The 16,170-nt window shown below is 36.4% G+C and overlaps 1 pseudogene; it reads left to right on the plus strand.

Moving 5' to 3' along the window:
- The first annotated feature begins 14,475 nt into the window (after positions 1–14,475).
- LOC130850307 (olfactory receptor 4C16-like) lies at positions 14,476–15,407 on the plus strand (annotated as a pseudogene).
- The last annotated feature ends 763 nt before the right edge of the window (positions 15,408–16,170 follow it).

The raw sequence follows: 16,170 nt of genomic DNA on the forward strand, positions 1-16,170 counted from the left end.
CAACAAAAAAGCAGAAAGAGAAATTAAGGAAACTCTCTCTTTTACCATTGCAACCAAAAGAATAAAATACCTAGGAATAAACCTGACTAAGGAGGCAAAAGATCTGTATGCAGAAAACTATAAGACACTGATGAAAGAAATCAAAGACAACACAAACAGATGGAGAGACATACCATGTTCCTGGAATGGAAGAATCAACATTGTGAAAATGACTGTACTACCCAAAGCAATTTACTGATTCAATGCAATCCCTATCAAATTAACAACAGTACTTTCCACAGAAGTAAAAAAGAAACTTTACAATTTGTATTGAAATGTAAAAGACCCTGAATAGCCAAAGCAATCTTGAGAAGGAAAGCTGGAGTTGGTGGAATTAGGCTTCCTGACTTCAAACTTTACCACAAGACTACATTGATCAAGACAGTATGGTACTTTCACAAAAATAGAAAGGAAGATCAATGGAAGAGAATAGAGAATTCAGAGGTAAATTCAAGCATATATGGGCACCTTCTCTTTGACAAAGGAGGCAAGAATATAACAATGTAAAAAAGACAGTCTCTTTAATAAGTGCTGCTTGGAAAATTGGACAGCAATATGCAAAAGAATGAAATTAGAACACTTCCTAACACCATACACAAAAATAAACTCAAAATGGAATAAAGATTTAATATAATGCCAGATACTCTAAAACTCTTGGAGGAAAACAGGCAGAACACTATTTGACATACATCAAATCAAGATCCTTTTGAAACCACCTCCTAAAATAATGGAAATAAAATCAAGAATAAACACGTGGGTTCTATGAAACTTAAAAGTTTTTGCACAGCAAAAGAAACCATAAACAAGACAAGAAAACAACTCTCAGAATGAGAAAATTACTTCTAACCAAGAAACAAACAAAGGATTAGTCTCCAAAATATGCAAGCAGCACATGCAGCTTAATACCGGAAAAGCAAATAACCTGATCCACAAATGGGGTGAAGACCTAAATAGAGATTTCTCCAAAGAAGACATACAGATGGCCAACAAACACATGAAAAGATGCTTAACATCACTAATCATTAGAGAAAGCCACAATGAGGTATCACCTCACACAAGTCCCAATGGCCAACATCAAAAAATCTAGAAACAACAAATGTTGGAGAGGGTGTGGAGAAAAAGGAACTCTCCTGCACTGTTGGTGGGAATGTAAATTGGTACAGCCATTATGGAAAACATTTGAGGTTTCCTTAAAAAACTAAAAATGGAACTACCATATGATCCAGTAATCCCACTACTGGGCATATACTCAGAGAGAACCATAATCAAAAAAGAAACATACATCATAAAGTTCATTGCAGCACTATTTACAACAGCCAGGACATAGAAGCAACCTAAATGTCCATTAACCAATGAATGGATAAAGAAGATGTGACATATATATACAATGGAATATTAGCCATAAAAAGGAATGAAATGGAGTTATATGTAATGAGGTGGATAGGCCTAGAATCTGTCATACAGAGTAAAGTAAGCCAGAAAGAGAAAAACAAATACTGTATACTAACTCATATATACGGAATCTAAAAAAAAAAAAAAAAAAAAAAAGTACTGATGAATCCAGTGAGAGGGCAAGAATAAGGATACAGATGAAGATAATTTACCAGAGGTCACGGGTTTGAGGGTGTGGGGGGTGAAAGAGATGGAAGGATGAAGTGAGAGAGTAGAATAAACATATATATACACTACCAAATGTTAAATAGATAGCTAGTGGGAAGTTGTTGTATAACAAAGGGCGATCAATGGAAGCTGCTGTATAACAAAGGGAGATCAACTCGATGATGGGTGATGCCTTAGAGTGCCAGGAGAGGGAGAGTGGGAGGGAGTCATGGGAGGGAGGGGATATGGGGATATATATATATATATATAAATACAGCTGATTCACTTTGGTGTACCTCAAAAGCTGGGACAAGAGTGTAAAGCAATTATATTCCAATAAAAAGCTTTAAAAATTAAAAAAATGAACTTGTCTGTAATTCTATATACTTTATAAATGCAACTGTATGTGATAGGCCAGAAAAATCTATGGGTCCAGTAAAAATGTCAGTGTTATAGAAGAATCAAGATGGCAGAGAAGGAGAATGTGTGTTCACTCCCTTCTGCAAGAACACCGGAATTACAACTAACTGCTGAACAACCATCGACAGAAAGACACTGGAACTCACCAAAAAAAAAAAAAAAAAAAAAAAAAGCAAAAAACAAAAAAAATACCCCACATCCAGGGACAAAGGAGAAGCTGCAATGAGACGGTAGGAGGTGCACAATCGCATTAATATCAAATCACATAAATGCTGACTGGGTGACTCACAAGCTGCAGAACAGTTATACCACAGAAGTCCTGAGTGTTCTGATCTCCATGTCAGGCTTCCTAACCTGGGGGTCTAGCAACAGGAGGAGGAATTCCCAGAGAATCACATTTTGTAAGCCAGTGGGATTTGATTGCAGGATCTCCACAGGATTGGGGAAAACAGAAACTCCACTCTTGGAGGGTACACAAAAAATGTGTGCTCACCAGGACCCGGCAGAAGGAGCAGTGACCCTATTGAAGACTGAACCAGACATACCTGCTGGTATTGGAGGGTTGCCTGCAGAGGTGGGGGGCAACTGTGGCTCACCAAGGAGACTGTGGCACTTGCAGCAGGGGTTCTAAGAAGTGCTCATTGGCATGAGCCCTTCCAGAGTCCACCATTAGTACCACCAAAGAGCCTGTAAGCTCCAGTGCTGGGTCGTCTCAGGCCAAACAACCACCAGGGTGGGAACACAGCCCCACCCACTGGCAGACAAGCAGATTGCAGTGTCACTGAGCTCCACCCACGATTTCGGATTAAAATTTTACTGAGCTCTGCCCACCCAGCCCAACCCACCATCAGTCCCTCCCATCAGGAAGCACCCAGGAGCCTCCTAGACGGCTTCCTCCACAAGAGGGCATACAGTAGAATTGAGCAGTATCAGCAGTATTTCATCTTGTGGAACTGAAAATCACAGCCACAGAAAGACAGAGAAAATGAAAAGGCAAAAGACTTCATACCAGATGAAGGCACAAGATAAAACTCCAGAAAAACAACTAAATGAAGAGGAGATAGGCACTTTTCCAGAATAAGAATTCAGAATAATGATGGTGAAGATGATCCAGGACTTTGAAAAAAGATTGGATGCAAAGATCAAAAAGTTGCAAGAAAAGCTTACCAAAGACCTAGAAGAATTAAAGAGCAAACAAACAGAGATATGCAACACAATAACTGAAATGAAAAATACACTAGAAGGAACAAATAGCAGGTTAACTGAGGCAGAAGGGCGAATAAGTGACCTGGAAGACAGAACAGTGATAATCACTGATGCAGAAAAGAATAAAGATAAAAGAATGAAAATAACTGAAGACAGCCTAAGAGGCCCCTGGGACAACATTAAGTGCAACACCATTCGCATTCTAGGGTTCCCAGAAGGAGACAAGGGAGAGAAAGGATCTGAGAAAATACTGGAGGAGATTATAGTTGAAAACATCCCTAACATGCGAAAGGAAATAGCTACCCGAGTACAGGAAGGGCAGAGAGTCCCAGGCAGCAAAAATCCAAGGAGAAACAAGCCAAGACGTAGAGTAGTCAAGTTGACAAAAATTAAAGCCAGAGAAAAGTTATTAAAAGAAACAAGGGAAAAATGACAAATAACATACAAGGGAATTCCCATCAGATTAACAGCTGATTTCTCAGCAGAAATTCTGCAAGCCAGAAGGGAGTGGCAGGATATATTTAAAGTGATGACAGGGAAGAACCTACAACCAAGAATACTCTACCCAGCAAGGATCTCACTCAGACTCGATGGAGAAATCAAAAGCTTTACAGACAAGCAACAGCTAAGAGAATTCAGCACCACCAAACCAGCCCTACAACAAATACTAAAGGAACATCTCTAAGTGGGAAACATAAGAGAAGAAAGGCACCTACAGAAACAAAAACAAAACAATTAAGAAAATGGTAATAGGAACATACATATCAAGAATTACCTTGAATGTAAATGGACAAAATGCACCAACCAAAAGACCCAGACTGGCTGAATGTATACAAAAACAAGACCCGTATATATGCTGTCTACTAGAGACCCACTTCAGACCTAGGGACACATACAGACTGAAAGTGAGGGGATGGCAAAAGATATTCCATGCAAATGGAAATCAAAAGAACACTGGAGTAGCAATACTCATATCAGGTAAAATAGAATTTAAAAAATGTTACAAGAGACAAGAAGAGACATTACATAAAGATCAAGGGATCAATCTAAGAAGAAGAGATAACAATTATAAATATATATGCACCCAATTTAGGAGCACCTCAATACACAAGGCAAATGCTAACAGCTATGAAAGAGAAAATCAACGGTAACACAATCATAGCGGGGGACTTTAACACCCTGTTTACAACAATGGACAGATCATCCACACAGAAAATTAATAAGGAAACACAACCTTTAAAAGACACAATAAATCAACTTGATTTAATAGATTTATATAGGACATTACATCCAAAAACAGCAGATTACACATTCTTCTCAAGTGCTCATGAAACAGTCCCCAAGATAGATCATTTTTTGGTCCTAAATCAAGACTTGGTAAATTCAAGAAAATTGAAATCGTATCAAGCATCATTTCTGACCACAATATTATGAGATTAGAAATCAATTACAGGAAAAAATGTAAAAAAACACAAACACATGGAGGCTAAACAAGATGCTACTAAATAACCAACAGATCACTGAAGAAACCAAAGAGGAAATCAAAAAATACCTAGAGACAAACGACAATGAAAACACAACAATCCAAAACCTATGAGATGAAGTTCTAAGAGGGAAGTTTATAGTGATACAATCCTACCTCAAGAAATAAGAAACATCCCAAATAAACAATCTAACCTTATACCTAAAGAAACTAGAGAAAGAAGAGCAAACAAAACCCAAAGTTAGTAGACAGAGAGAAATCATAAAGATCAGAGCATAAATAAATGAAATGGAGACAAAGAAAACAATAGCAAAATCAATAAAACTAAAAGCTGGTTCTTGAAGAAGATAAATAAAATCAATAAACTTCTATCAAGACTCATCAAGAAAAAGAGGGAGAGGACTCAAATCAATAAAATTAGAAATGAAACATGAGAAGATACACAGGACACCACAGAAATAAAAAGCACCATAAGAGATTACTAAAAGCAACTATATGCCAATAAAATGAACAACCTGGACGAAATGGACAGATTCTTAAAAGAGTAAAAACTTCCAAGACTAAATCAGGAAAATAGAGAAAATATGAACAGACCAATCACAAGTCATGAAGTTGAAACTGTGATTAAAAATCTCCCAACAAACAAACATCCAGGACCAGATGGATTCACAGGTGAATTTTATCAAACATTTAGAGAAGAGCTAACACCCATCCTTCTCAAACTCTTCCAAAACATTGCAGAGGAAGGAACACTCCCAAACTCATTTTATGAAGCCACCATTACCCTGATACCAAAACCAGACAAAGATACTACAAAAAAAAAAAAAAACAAAAAAAAACTACAGACCAATATCACTGATGAATATAGATGCAAAAATCCTCAACTAAATACTAGCCAACAGAATCCAACCACACATTAAAAGGATCATACACTATGATCAAGTGTGGTTTATCCCTGGAATGCAAGGATTCTTCAATATACACAAGTCAATCAATGTGATACACCATATTAATAAATCGAAGGATAAAAACCACATGGTCATCTCAATAGATGCAGAAAAAGCTTTTGACAAAATTCAACACCTTTTTATGATAAAAACTCTCCAGAAGGTGGGCATAGAGGGAACCTACCTCAACATATAAAGGGCATCTATGACAAACCCACAGCAATCATCATTCTCAGTGGTGAAAAACTGGAAGCATTCCCTCTAAGATCAGGAACAAGACAAGGATGTCCACTCTCGCCACTACTGTTCAACATCATTTTGGAAGTCCTTGCCACAGCAATCAGAGAAGAAAAAGAAATCAAAGAATCCAAATTGGAAAAGAAGAAGAACAACTGTCACTGTTTTCAGATGACATGATACTATATGCAGAAAATCCTACAGATGCCACCCCAAAACTACTTGAACTAATCAATGAATTTGGTAAAGTTACAGGATACAAAATTAACACACAGAAATCTCTTGCATTTCTATACACCAACAATGAAAGATCAGAAAGAGAAAGTAAGGAAACAATCCCATTCACCATTGCAAAATAATAATAAAATACCTAGGAATAAACCTATCCAAGGAGGTAAAAGACCTGTACTCAGAAAAATATTAGACCTAATGAAAGAAATCAAGGAAGACACAAACAGGTGGCGGGACATACCATGTTCTTGGATTGGAAGAATCAACATTGTGAAAATGACTATATTACCAAAAGCAATTTACAGATTGAATGCAATCCCTATCAAATTACCAATGGCATTTTTCACAGAACTAGAACAAGAAATTTTACAATTTGTATGGAAACACAAAAGACCCCGAATAGCCAAAGCAATCTTGGGAAGGAAAGATGGAGTTGGTGGAATCAGACTTCCTGACTTCAGGCTATACTACAAGGCTACAGTGATCAAGACAGTATGGTACTGGCACAAAAAAAGAAATATAGATCAATGGAACAGGATAGAAGGCCCAGAGATATACTGCGGTCAACTAATCTATGACAAAGGAGGCAAGGATATACAATGGAGAAAAGGCAGCCTCTTCAATAAGTGGTGCTGGGGAAACTGGACAGCTACATGTAAAAGAATGAAATTAGAACAATTCCTAACACCATACACAAAAATAAACTCCAAATGGATTAAAGACCCAAATGTAAGGCCAGACACTATAAAACTGCTAGAGGAAAACATAGGAAGAACACTCTTCAATTTAAATAACAGCAAGATCTTTTTTGATCCATCCCCTAGAATAATGGAAATAAAAACAAAAATAAATAAGTGGGGCCTTCAAAACTTCTGCACAGCAAAGGAAACTATAAGCAAGACGAAAAGACAATCCTCAGAATGGGAGAAAATATTTGCAAATGAATCAACAGACAAAGGATTAATTTCCAAAATATATAAAATACTTATCCAGCTCAATATCACAAAAACAAACAACCCAATCCAAAATTGGACAGAAGACCTAAATAAGCATTTCTCCAAAGAAGACATATGGATGGCCAAGAGGCACATGAAAGGCTGCTCAACATCACTCATTATTAGAGAAATGCAAATCAAAACTACAGTGAGGTATCACCTCACACCGATTAGTATGGGCATCACCAGAAAATCTACAAACAGTAAATGATGGAAAGGGTGTGGAGAAAAGGGAATGCTCTTGCACTGCTGGTGGGAATGTAAATTGATACAGCCACTATGGAGAACAGTATGGAGTTTCCTTGCAAAACTAAAAATAGAACTACCATAAGACTCAGCAATACCACTGCTGGGCATATACCCAGAGAGCACCATCATTCAAAAAGACACATGCACTCCTATGTTCACTGCAGCACTATTTACAATAGCCAGGACATGGAAGCAACCTAAATGTCCATCCACAGATGAATGGATAAAGAAGACTTGGTACACACATACAATGGAATAGTACTCAGCTATAAAAAGCAATGAAACTGGGACATTTTTAGAGAGATGGTTAGACCTAGAGACTGTCAAACAGAGTCTAGTGAGTCAGAAAAAGAGAAACAAATACTGTATATTAACACATATATGTGGACTATAGGAAAAGGGTACAAATCAACTCATTTGCAAGGCAGAAATAGAGACGTAGTTGTAGAGAAAAAATATACGGACATTTTATCCTCTGCTTCTTGTGAATTTCTTGGTTGTTATGTTTTTAAGAATTAAGGATAGACAAGCAAACAAAAGTTACCACATGAGAATGGGCTAAATACATACGAAGAGATCAATTTCAAATTATTCAAAATATAGAGTAGCAGAAAAACATACCAATAATAGGAATGCAGATTCAGAGGCATCAACGGGTTGTGACCCTATCAACTGTGAAGTTAAAATTCCAATGTTTAGTCTGCAAAAGTGACAGGCCCAGCACAATTCAGAACAAAGAGATGTTGTCTGAAATCAAAGAAGCAAAAAAAGCTACACTTGATGTCAATGCAGACAATATGGGGTAACCAATGATGTGCTCATGGCCATAGGAGCGAAGCATAACTTTTTTTTATTATGAATTATATTTTAGGTATAAAAATGTTACAGAAACAGTCACAGCCTCACCCTGAAAATCACACAGTACTTAAGAAAGTGGGGAAAGTTGGGGGGGGATGAATTATGAGATTGGGATACCAAATTGTACACTCTGAATATATGCAGTTTATTATAAAAATAAAAAAAAATAAAGAAAACTGTGGAGGGAAAAAAAAAGTCAGTGTTTGCCAGGAATTGGGAGGGAAGAAGAAAAGGGCATGTTTAATAAGAGCATGCAGGTTATTTAGGAAAGAAAATCTATCCTATATGATACTGTAAAGGTGGACACATTATACATTAGTTACAACCCGTTGAATGTGTAATACCAAGAGTGAATTCTAATGTAAATTATGGACTCTGAGTTGTAATGATAGGTTAGTGTATTTTCATCAAATGTGTATATATATATATATACATATATATATAACATTAATGCAAAATGTTAATAGGGAATTGTTATATGGGAATTCCTTGTACTTTCCCTTCATTTTTCTTTAAAACTAAAAGAGATCTCTCAAATTATCAGGGCATCATTTCCCCTTAGAGTGCAGCATGGACAGGGAGGTAGGTGCTCAAAAATAGTGTAATTTATGGGTAGTCTTTTAGTTCCTGAGATGATTGGCAAGTTTATAAGTATATGTACTAAATAAATGTAAAACAAATAAATGTAAAAAACTCAAAATATAAAATGAATGAAATATGGTAAAATAACTTGGTCAAGGTTAAATTCTAACAATGAAATTATATTGTAAACATTGGTTTCTCTCTTAGCTCTGCTTTCATATTGGCTTTCTCCATTCATGCTGGGTAGGAATTCCAGATCTGTATTCTCATAAAATCTTTCAGGAAAACAAAAAACAGAAACATGACTTTTCAAATTACTCCAAATGAAAATAATGACTGAATCTTATTTGCTAATAGATACCTGACACAATCATTACAGCCTGCTTGAAATGTTTTTATGAAACTAGCCGAACTCATATTCCAAACCTTCTGAGAAAACATCACCTAAACCTTATATGTTGAAAAATTGAGAAATTCTGCTTGTTCAGAGAAAAATCAGGATTCAGTTATTCAAGAAGTAGAATAGACTCCTGACAGGTATAAAAAATCTGGACTCACAAAGGCAGGTTTTACATCTAATCGTCAGCAATTACTAAGAACCATACCAAATGTATCTGTAAAGCTGTTTGGATATTGTGCAGCAACACAGCAGATGTCCTCCAAAGGTTGAATGCATCCTTGTTATTGATACCACATTCCATACTACATCATGAAAAACATGTACTCTCTTATGGGGACACATTGTCATTTTCTATGTTGCATTTGATGCTGCCTGCCAGTGTTGTTGATCCTAAGTGCTCTAAGTTACATCAGAGAAAGGTACTCCTAGAGGACTACTTGTTGTGTTACAGGACCTGAGGTTTCTCTGCTGTCCTTGCAAATGAGTGGTCTTTGTTGAATTTAGGATGAATTTCTTATTTCCCATGACATAGGTAACTTTGGAAATGGAAATCCTAATGTGTTACTCATTAATTCAGGATTGCAAGTATCTAAGATTTAGCCACTAGTATTAGTGTGGCTTTGTTATGCAGTACACTCATTCACATCTTTGGATAATCTAATCTTTTGGGTGTCATACCACTATTCCTTCAAGATTTTATTCATGATTTTTAAATGTTCATCTTAAGACCATTCTGGGATTTTCATGAGAATGAGTCAAAATATATCCACACTCTGGCTGTAGAATTTATTTTAATTAACTTTCAGAAAAGACAAATATATCATTTTTCAACATAATCTCCTTGGTTTTCAATACACTTTATCTGTCTCTCAACAAGCTTTGTATCTTCTCATTTAAAAATATTTTAGGCTGAGCTGTGAGCGAAGAATGTACCACTATCTTCACTTCTTCATCAGAAGTGAACCTTTGTCCTTCTAAGGCTGCTTTCAGGAGAGCAAACAGGTGAAAGTCCAATGGAACAAGATCAGCATTGTAGGGAAGATGCTTTAACACCTCAAAATGCAGTTGTTGCAGAGTGTCAAGAGTATGGGCAGAAGTGTGTGGATGTGCATTGTCATGAAAGATTACAACAACCTTGCATAGCAGTTATCTGCATTTAATCCGTGGACTTGAATGTGTTTCTGTCTTCTTGATGGCTAACAGTTGCGTGACCTTCCTGAACTTCTCTATCCATTCATATACACTTCTTTGTGATGAAACACTTTCTCCGTTCTGTGCACAGTCTTTGATAAATAACAGCACCAGGTACACCCTCAGAGCACAAAAAATGAATCACTGCATGCTGCTCTTCTTTCATAAAAATCAGAAGTGGGGCATCCATTTTTGCTCGCACTGCAATTACAAATGAACTGATGTAGCGCATTCACACCTGCACAGCAGTGACTGGGGAGACAGTAGCCTTGAACAGAAAGTGCTGATAAGACAGTGTGGCCAACAGAAATTTTAATACAACCTAAGTGCAGACTCACCCTCGTAAATGTTGTATAACCCTCCATTTTGTAGTTGGTGAATTCTCTGTTTTCTCTGTTTTCTTGTGTGACCTTCCTTAATATCACAATTTACAATATTACTCATAAGTATTTTCACATCTAATTCTAGAGCCCTGACACAATATTCAAACTTAAACTTTTTTTTTTCTACTGAACAGTTTGGTCATAACCTATGGCTAAAAGAACTTCAAACTGTGCTCATTGTCTTACAACTAAAGCTAATGTCTTTCATCATCATTACTTTTCAGTACTCCAAAGTTTTAAACTTAGGCTAGTATAAGAAAAACATATGCAAAGAGAACAACCCACAAAATGAAACAGTCATTAGTACAATTTTCAGTAATGATCTTCCAAAATGTTGAACCTTGCAAACTGATTGACTTCTGTGAGTCTCAGGTTTCTCTCAAATGAAATGTCATTGTTAGTTCCTATCTCATGGAATAATTATGTAAGTTAAAAGTTATAACTTTCTTAATGTGCTGAACATATAGCCTATTGTATAAAAGGTGTTCAATTAATATGTGGTAAATTAAATTATTTCAATAAAATGTCTCTTAATAAGTGTATATTTAGTAATATAAGTTAGCAAAACAATTAGATATCAATTTGAAAAACCATGAGATATCAACTCAGATTGCAAAAATAGCTAGATATGTATGTTAACCCATGAACCCCTTGCTACTAGTCTGTAGTTCTATGGTTGGAGATATGTGTGGCCCACAGGACATAAACAGGTTCCAGGCACCACGCTACACTCCTTGGACTGTACTTGCTAATAAATGAGAAGAGCTATAAATATTTTTCTCCATCTATAGAAGGGCACCTTAGGGCACTGGGTGGGAGTGATATGCTTCCTCTTTTACCAATGATGTTTGTTTTTTCTTCTTTCTATTCTCCACCATTTTCCACCATCCACATGTATTTCTTCCTCTATTTTTGGTCAGCGAGTTACTAACAACTCCAAGTCCTTGTTTCTATCCTGCTAATGAGCATGAAGAGGATTATGTTGATATCCTTATAGGTTAAACAGACAAATCAAAAGTTGAGTTTCTTATATTAGGATAATTCTTACTAGCAAAGGAAAAAAATCTTTAGGGAATAATCATCTTTAGCTTGCCAATACCTTACATCATCTTGCCTTAAAATATTCTGCAGGGCATGCAGAGAGTAAGACTTCTTTTCAGTGTTCTGTGTGAGGGCTTCTATCAAAAGTGGGTGGCCACACTTGACACTAATTCAGTTTTCTTACAGGTAAGTGACATTGTTTTAATATTTGTACTCAGAGATGCATTGTTACCAAAATATCCAACATCACTTTCTACTATATCTGCATACATCTTGTGACTATACTTTCCCTCATGCTCTTAGAAAGGAACAGGGGAAAATGAACAATCTAAATTTTCTAAGATTTACCATTGAAATTGGAAAGGACTAGAATCAAAGATAAGCAACAAAAGGAAAATGATATTTTGAATTCAACAAATATTTTATGAGCACCAGGTATGTGCAAAGCCATCACTGTTGTGTGGGAATAGAAGGAGTCTGTCCATGAGTTAAACTATATGACAGTTTCTTGAGATGGCAGAGTGTAGGAACATACAAGTGCTTTTCATACAAGGTAGTTTTCCTAAGAGCTAGGGGTACTGAAATGTTAGAAGAGATTATTTCTGTTTAGAAATTAGAGAAAAGGTTGATGGAATTAGTGACCTTCATTTAGCTTCTGGAGAATACCAGCTTTTCCACCTTCAGTCAGCAGCTTAGAACAGAATATTGTATCACTGTATAGAATTAGACTCTTTGTATCCTTCTAAATGATACCATAACAATGTAACGTGCAGTTGGCACACTTCAGGGGTTTAACTACTTCTCAAAGAAAATTGAGTGGAAACATGACAATGAAGAGGTCTAAAACTATGATTAAGGTGAAAAATAAAATGCCCTATATTTGGGAGGGGAGTTCCTGAAAATATTTTGAGTAAAATGTTTCCTTGACATTAATGATTGTCCCTGCCCAATGTTCCTTCATTTGGATCTTACCTGCCCTTGTGCCCCCACAATCCTACTTCTCTCTTGTCTAGTGAGATGAGATTCTGAGAGAGGAATAAATCAGAATTAATTTCATGATGCAGAGGGTAATCAGGTATGTGAATCATAAAGAATGCATATATTGAGTTTTATGGCAACATTTTGATTCTCAGGTCAGGCATCTGGACCAGATGAAAAGGAATCATGGGATTCAGTTACACAGAATGAGAAGCTCAGATTATATGTATATGTATGTGTATATTCGCCAAAATCACGAACTAGAGGAATAACAGAGACTTTCACACAGCTTTACCTCCACTGCCTGCCATATTCTAATGTGACAATATTTATAATACCTCACTTTTTTAGCTGCATAAAGGAAAGAATAACCTTGCTGTAATGATTAAGATTCTAAAGCTCACTTCCCTTATGTTTTAAAAGAAGTTTTGATCATGGGTTGGCCCGTGAAAATATACTTTTCCACATTTGAAAAAAAAGAAATCTTAGTTGGAAAAGTAACATTTCAAAGTTGAATAATAATTGACTTTGCAGGGACAAAAAAAAAGAAATTGAATGAAGAAGTCACTTACTGATTATCTACTATGCTTCTTTAAAATAAACTGATCTCCCTCCTTTTTCTGCTTCTCTGTACTTTCAGGGAAGTGGGGCTTTTTAGAGACCTGAAAAATATAAACTCTTTTGGGGATGCAACCATGATTTGATCCTAGATCAGTTGCCCAGTGACACCAAAGTCCTAAAATAATCAGTGTAGATCTAAGATGAATGGGCCAAAAACTTGAACTCTGAAAACATTAACTATTGAGTACCAATTCACTCTTTTTTAGTCAGAAATGTAACTTCTGAGACATTGACTTTTCTAAGGGATGATTTCCAGAAAGTGGAGAAAGAAAAATAGAAATGGGGATATGTTAGGGATTACCAAATATGAAAAAAAATTCAATTCTGTTCATTAGTATTCATCAACTACTAATTCTGACACACAATTTTAAAGCTTACAACATATTACTTAAATTTTATGTGTTTCCTATTCCTCTTTTCAAGATGTAATTCAGGGGAGCAAGTATGCAGTGAAGGGGTAGAGCATGTCATAAATTATAAATAACACACATTTCTATATATGTGTATAGAATAGGTGATACATAAGACAATAATTATGGGGAAAAGGATGCTGTATGACTTTGTATTTCTATCATAAACATCCAAGAACAATCAAAATGTATCCTAAATGCAGAGTGATACAACAGCAAAACAAAGGACACAGATTTTATTAAAAATAAAAGTTAATCAACTACAAATCAAGCAATATCTCATAGGTACATATTCATAATAGTGGCAAAATTATTTGGAATAATACCCAAGCTAACAAGTGGTTTTCCTTGAAGGCTGGTTTTGGAAAGAATCATATACTTAAGCTTATTGAAACACAGCATGTTTGATGCAGTATTCATTACAAATTGAGGAAAAGCTGGTTAAAGTAAATTATTAAGAAACCATAGTTAGAATATTCCTGAGGAAAAACACTTTTTTTTCCCTAACATATCCCATGACACTACATATCACACCATGAACTACTGTCTTCATTTTTTACAGATAATCATTCTCACCCTCACCCCTTCTCCTCAGTCATGAAATCATGCAACTGAACATGAATGTGACTGAGTTTATTCTGCTTGGGCTGACACAGGATGCTGTTATGAAGAAAATAGTATTTGTCACTTTCTTGCTTTTATATTTGGGAATATTACTAGGTAACCTGCTGATTATGGCTACCATCAAGACCAGCAAGGAACTTGGGAGTCCAATGTACTTCTTCCGTTTCCACTTATCCTTGTCTGATACCTGCATTTCTACTTGCACAGCCCCTAGGATGATTGCAGAGGCCCTTTTGAAGGATCCCACTATCTCTTTCCAAGAGTGCATAATCTAAGTCTTTTCTTTCCATTTCTTTGGCTGCCTGGAGATCTTCATTCTAATCCTCATGGCTGTTGACTGCTGTGTGGCCATCTGTAAGCCCCTGTGCTACACAACCATCATGAGTCATCGAGTCTGTGGTGTGTTGGTGGCTGTGGCCTGGGTGGGGTCCATTGTGCATTCTTTAAGTCAAATTTTTCTAGCCTTGAGTCTACCTTTCTGTGGTCCCAATGTGATTGATCATTATATTTGTGACTTTCAGCCTTTGTTGAAACTTGCCTATGCAGACACCTATGTATTCAACCTACTCTTGGTGTCCAACAATGGGGCCATCTGTATATTGGGTTTTGTCATGCTGACATTCTCCTATGTTATCATCTTGCATTCTCTGAGAAACCACAGTGCTGAGGGGAGGACAAAAGCCCTCTCCACCTGCATCTCCCACATCATCATGGTCATCTTGTTCTTTGGTCCTTGCATATTTATGTACACACACTCTGCTACCACCTTCTCCATGAATAAGATGATAACTGTGTTTTTACAATTGGATAACCTTTGTTCAACCCTTTGATCTATACCCTGAGGAATGCAGAAGTGAAAAATGCCATGAGGATATTTTGGAGCAAGAATCTGACTTTAGATGACAGAAGATGAAGGGAAGTTTTCAATGTTTCTTCATAATCTGGGTTGACTTTGAAAAACTCTTTATAGAATATTATGTTCTTATTGTGGTGATGACATAATCCCATCCTTGGGCATGAGGTTACTTCCTTCAGGAAATAGGCAGGGTGAACACATACACTGGTTAGTGTTCAGCTTCAGTAGAGGAAGACACAGCATCATGTAAACACAGCATCATGTAAACACACTGCAATGTCTCTGCCTCTCTTTCCTGCCTGGTGTCACTGTGGTACTGATCTTATATTTTTTCCTGCCAATTCACATGATGACTTCTGGGTTTCCCTGCTACTAGATATCCATTTATATGCTTATATTCACAGACTGTCAGGTTTCAGCTCTTCCAAACTGTTTCCTTTATTAGACACGCATCTCATTATGTTTAATAATAGGCCTTTAACTTAGTAGCTCTTTCTGGTCAAGAGAAAGTATCAGATTCAAATAATTGTAAAAACTTTTTGTTGTCAGGAGGAGTTATAATCTATATTATATTCAGTGCATTTCTTGAGCTTTTAATCCAATGTCTCACATCTGTTTATGTCGACCCTTCCAGAACAATGACATAACAGTGCGAAAATTCAGTCTTCTGAAGTAGCTCTTTGAACTTAAAAGGTTTGCCTTTGGGATTTTTGGTCATAATAGCATTCTCTTTGTAATGTCTACTTTATACTACTAATTAGATCCCTTCTAACTTTTTGGGGGGAGTATTAATGTTTCTTGAGTCATGGCAAGTGTAGTA

The sequence above is a fragment of the Hippopotamus amphibius genome, chromosome 3, assembly GCF_030028045.1.
Source record: "Hippopotamus amphibius kiboko isolate mHipAmp2 chromosome 3, mHipAmp2.hap2, whole genome shotgun sequence".
Lineage (NCBI taxonomy): Eukaryota > Metazoa > Chordata > Mammalia > Artiodactyla > Hippopotamidae > Hippopotamus > Hippopotamus amphibius.